Here is a 5,831-nt window from a genome sequence, read left to right on the forward strand (position 1 = left end):
GACTGCAGCTTACTGATTCTATGCAATATAAAATTTTTAAAAATAGATAATTAGTAAAATAAAAAATAAAAAATAAAATAAAGTAAAAAAAAAAAAATTCAAAAAATATAATATATATTTTAATAAAAATTATTAATTAAAAATCAACCATTCAAAATCTTCATCACAACTAGGGCTGGAACTAGGTCGGATTGGACTAGACCCTATCCTTATCCAAGCTAGCTCGATCCAAAAATTCTTTTCAGGCTGCGGATCGAGCTTAGGCTTAATAATTTTAGAAAAAATCAAGCTTGGGTCTGGCCTTGGCCCAAGCCCGAGCCAGGCCTGAACCCATTTGAGCGGGTCTGAACTATGAGGTAGCTGCAAATTCGAGCTTTGGATCGAACTTAGGCCCGATGATTTTAAGAAAAATCAGGCTCGGACTCGGTCCTAGTTCAAGCCCGAGCTCGGCCCAAACCTATTTGGGCGGATTCGAACCATTAGGTGGCTGCAAAGTAAGAAGGCTAAAACTAGGAGTAAATTTTTTTTAAAAAATAAAATAAAAACTTAAAAATAGTACTTAAATCAAAGACCAACAAAATAAACAAGGAAAGAGGAAAAGAAGAAAGCTCATATCTGTTATTGAAAAATAAGGCATTGCAAGTTTCTCTACACCTTTAACCATGAGATGGCTACAAGCAGTTGCCTGTGATATAACAGAACGTCCAAGCTCGCTCTACAACTACAACAATAAGAACAGAAATACATCACCTCCATCTCTCTTTAGACTCTTTAGGTGCATCTCACACAGGCGGTCATCATAGCCTCTTTATGAATAAAGCACTATTAACTTTAGATTGGATGCGGGCCGATAGTATCGGACCCACTCTTGGGCTGGGTCAAAGATATATCCGAGCTTGATTCGAAATTCAAATGGATCCTATAATTAAATTCAAATCCGATCAAAACTATTTCAAGCCTAGCCTGAAGCCCGATCTGAATTTGGAACAGCCTAAAGCCCATCGGGCTGGCTCGGACCCAGCTCCAGCCCTAATCATAGTTAAATAAAATATATAATTAATTAATTAAATTAACATCTAATTAAATAAATAATTAATTAAAATTAATTGATATATTAAAATAAAAAGACTTTTAGCGATGGCTTGGCTGTCGTCGCTAATACTCATCAAAATGCAGGCATAGAGACATTGGTGGTGCAGGAATGGTGGTGCGGGGATGGGGACGACGATCCTGCATGGGGACGATGGATCCAGCAAAGGGGTGACAGATCTGGTATGGGGGGTGGAGTATTCGACAAGAGAGGCAGTAAATTCGGCAAGGGAATGATCGATCCGATAAGGGAACGGTGGTGTGGGGACAGCAAAGGGGGAGGTGGTGCTAGAGAACCGAGAGAGGGAGAGAAGGGGGTCTCGATCATCGATGGGGGAGATGAAAATCGAGGGCGGAGGGGGGGGGGCAGAACGAGAGGGTGGGGGGGTGGGTCAATCGTCAGCAGGGGAGCCAATCCAAAATCGAGAGAAAAAAATGAGGGTCGAGGAGGGGGATCGGGGGTCTCGATCATTGGGTGAGGGAAAGTGAGGCGGGGAAGGGGGTGGGGGAAACTGAGGGCAGTCATTGGTGGGAGAGCCAACCTAGAAATCGAGAGGGCTGGGGAGGGGGGTCGGAGAAAATGGGGTTCTTAGCATTAGGTGGGGGAAAACGAGGGTGAGGGAGGGGGTGGGGGAAATGAGGGCATCAGCAGCGGTGGAGCCAATCCATAAATCGAGAGGGCTGGGGAGGGGGGTCAGGGATCTCGAATTGTCGGGTGGGGGAAAAATGAGGATGGGGGAGGTTGCCGGCGGAGGAGCCAACCTAGAACTCGAGAGGGCCAGGGAGGAGGGTCGGGGATCTTGATCATCGGGTGGGGGAAAATGAGGGTGGGGGGGGATCGATGGAGGGAAAATGAGGGTTTGGAGGGGGAATGAGGGCTGGGGGGGGGATCGATGGAGAAAAAATTAAGGTTATTAGCAATGGCAAACGCCGTCGCTACTAATGTAGTCGGTAATAATTATTAGCAATAAAAATTTATCATCGTTAATACGATATTTCCATCACTAATAATCTTATGATCCAATTAAAAAAATAAAATTACTATTTATTAGTGACGCAATTAGCTATCGCTAAAAACTAAAAATCTCGTCACTAATACCTTTTTTTTCCGACGGCTTTTCTTTTGGTCACCATTAGTGGTCGGTAAAAGGGTTATTAGCGATGGCAAAATTACCGTCGCTAATGGCCATCGCTAAAAAATATTTTTCTTGTAGTGCTCGAGCTTAAAATTGAGCCTACTAATAATATATATATTAATATATATTATAAATAAAAATAATATTATTAAATATATATACAGACTCAAGTAGGCTCACAAACTTTTAAGCCGAGTATCGAGTTCGATTTGACTACTCGAGCTCGATAATAATCAAGTCAAGTTGAGCTCAAGTCGCTCGCAAGCAACTTGTTTCATTTGCACCCTACTCTTAGAAAGTTGATTATATTAAGGGAAGCGTTGAAGAGTAATGTACTTCCTTGGCATAAGGAATTTTCTGGAGTAACATTTTCTATTTTGAAGTCCCTAAAATATCTATGTAACTGTCAAGTTTCCAGATTTCCGTTAGTCAAAACTTCTTTGATGATATGAGTTTATTTAGTTCTCCATGGAATATTTCTATTTCTAGAGTTGTCTAGCTGGCGGTATAAATGAGGATTGTCAGCTTATAGTAACAAAATTACAGATTTTTTCCTCCAAACTTCAGACCCCATATATTTCTTATTGAGAGCTCTGCAGTAGCAACTCGTTAAAAATATCTGTGTATTCTCCAATTCAATCGTCAACTCCTTAGATATCACCCAACACGTGAACCGCACCAGTTTCGATCACGGAGTCGTTGCGTTTACTTTGGGTCAACCCAAAGCAGTATGTTATTATCGTTACTGAATCACCGGTTCCGCTGTGTCTACTGGGGGTCAACCCAATGAATCACTCATTTCTCTTGCTGAGGCATTACCAGGTCCTGTTTTTCCTCTCAATTGTCTGCAAGCGGTCCACGAAAGAATTTACAGAGCACAAGATATTGGCAAGTCCTTGCAATCCTTTTTTGGTCATTTTCTCTAATGGCATCAGCAACATCCTACGTCCTGTTCCCCTTAATCTTCTCATTAGCGTTTGCACTGGAAGCAGCTCGACCAAGGCAGTCCAACATAACCTTGGGCACCTCTCTCCATCCCTCTACCAACCCTACATCGTGGCTCTCACCAAATGGACGTTTTGCCTTTGGATTCTACCCAGAAGGTACTGGCTTCTCCATCGGAATATGGCTCGTACCATACACCACTGTTATATGGACAGCAGGCCGAGATGATCTACTGGTGACCAAAGATGCTGTGTTAAAGCTAACTCGCGAAGGGCTCAAGCTCCTACAAAACTCTGAATGGTGACTCATATCTTGGAACATTTACACAAGCACCGGTGCTTTCTCTGCTTCCATGCTCGATTCCGGGAACTTCGTCATCTATGACTCTAACTTTAATGTCATAAGTGAAACCTTTGACAATCTGACTGACACAATCATGGCAGGTCAAGTGCTGCACGCTGGATCTGAGCTCGTTTCGAGCGTATCAGAAACCAACCACTCGAGTGGGAAGTTTCAGCTCAGCGTGCAGACTGATGGGCAAATAGTTTGGTGTCCTTCGGCATCACCAGATATTTCAGAGGATGCTTACCGCTCCATGGGGCCATATTTAGAAGGCTACCAGGGATTAAATCTCGATGATAATGGTCGGCTGTACCTGTTCAATGGCCGTGCCACATTCAATCTAACGAAAGGTTTCTGGAACAGGACGACACGAGTGTATCGCAACGCTTGATGTGCATGGATCTTCCGGTTATATTCTCACAATCTCGAGTTAAACACAGAACAGGTTTTGGCTGAATTCCCAAAATTAACGGATCTGTGCGGGGTCAAGGAACCTGTGGCTTGAACAGCTACGGCACTTCCGCACAAGGAGTAGTGGCATGCGAGTGTTTGCCTGGTTTCGATTATCTTGATGGTAACAGGACATCTAGCGGATGCACGAGGAACTTCACCACCTCTGGTTGCTACTTGAACAATGATAACACGACATACATGTCTACTCTGGAGAACGTGACATGGTCGGTCGATGCCTATACTGAACAAACGTATCCGACAAGCAAGGAAGATTGCAGAGATGCATGTTTGAAAGATTGCTTTTGTGATGCCGCTCTGTTTCAAGACAATATATGCTGGAAACAGGGGCTTCCGTTGAGATATGTGATAAGAGACAGCACTGAATATTGTGCAACATTCATCAAGCGGGTTAACATGAGTGCCGGAGAAGGACACGTTAGTAGCGTTGCAGAAAACCCTGCTGCAGCTCCTGTTACAACTACCAAGCGAAAGTTTAGCACTAAGATTTTGATTGTGTCAGTGGCACTTATTACCGGTATAATTTCTACCTTGGCTGCTTTAATGTTCATTTTTTACAGGTATCAAGCTGGAAGGTACAGAAGGATGCGGAGAAATAGAGAGCCAGCTCTGGTGGACGAAATAGCACCCAGATCATTTTCCTATCGTGAGCTGAGGGAAGCGACCGATGGTTTCAAGGAAGAGCTAGGTAAGGGAGCTTTTGGAACTGTCTTTAAGGGGACCTTGCCTCGTGGTCAAAGAGTAATAGCTGTAAAAAGACTTGAGAAGGTGGTGGCTGAGGGAGAAAGAGAGTTCCGAACAGAGATGAGGACAATTGGAAGAACTCACCACAAGAACTTGGTAAGACTGCTTGGCTTCTGTGATGAAAGTACCAACAGGCTCCTAGTCTATGAATCCATGAGCAATGGATCGCTTGCAGACCTTATCTTTAAGGCTGACAGACGCCCAGGCTGGGATGAGCGGGTAAGGATTGCGTTAGACATAGCTAGAGGGATCCATTATCTGCATGAGGAGTGTGAAACTCGTATCATTCATTGCGACATAAAGCCTCAAAACATATTGATGGATGATAATCGGACAGCAAAGATATCAGATTTTGGGTTAGCAAAGTTGTTGATGCCAAGTCAGACAAGAACGTTTACGGGCATTAGAGGGACAAGGGGGTACCTTGCACCGGAATGGCACAAGAGTGCACCGATATCCGTGAAGGCAGATGTTTATAGCTTTGGCATTGTATTGCTCGAAATCGTATGCTGCAGGAGAAATATGGAATTGGAAGCTGAAGCAGATGCAATTATTCTTCTGGACTGGGTCCATCACTGCTTTATGGCTGGAGAGTTGGAGAAGCTTGTGCCTGATGAAGTAGATATGATAGAGTTGAATAGGTTTGTGAAAGTGGGGCTTTGGTGTGCTCAGTCAGAGCCAGGTATTCGCCCTTGTATGAAGAATGTGGTGATGATGCTGGAAGGGAATGTTGACATATCACTTCCTCCACCTGGATTTAGCTCCTGATCTGCAAGTGTCGTCAAGCCTGTCTAAAGTCCCACCAGACTTGTATGGTGGTTTGTCCATTCAAGAATGATCGGCATGGTGATTTCTATTCCTAATAAAACAAGATGCACTCTTTCCATGTTTAAGTGATCATATTTCTCACTTTGTATGTTTTTTGAATTTCGGAACCTAATGATGCGGATGCACAATCTTTATATTTCCAATAACCATCTTACTTTATGTATAAGATGATGCAGTCTTTTTTCTTTTTCTTTTTTCTTTTTTTTTGGAGAATGGAAATGGAGAAAGCGTTGTGCTTCCCCCAGAATTACTTGTAAAAGATAAGTAGTCGTTTCC

At 43.3% G+C, this 5,831-nt stretch overlaps 1 pseudogene; it reads left to right on the forward strand.

Annotated features, from left to right (window-relative positions):
* Positions 1-3,060: 3,060 nt before the first annotated feature.
* On the forward strand, positions 3,061-5,831 carry LOC140853355 (G-type lectin S-receptor-like serine/threonine-protein kinase LECRK3; annotated as a pseudogene).

Source organism: Elaeis guineensis, chromosome 13 (genome assembly GCF_000442705.2).
Source record: "Elaeis guineensis isolate ETL-2024a chromosome 13, EG11, whole genome shotgun sequence".
Taxonomy (NCBI): domain Eukaryota; kingdom Viridiplantae; phylum Streptophyta; class Magnoliopsida; order Arecales; family Arecaceae; genus Elaeis; species Elaeis guineensis.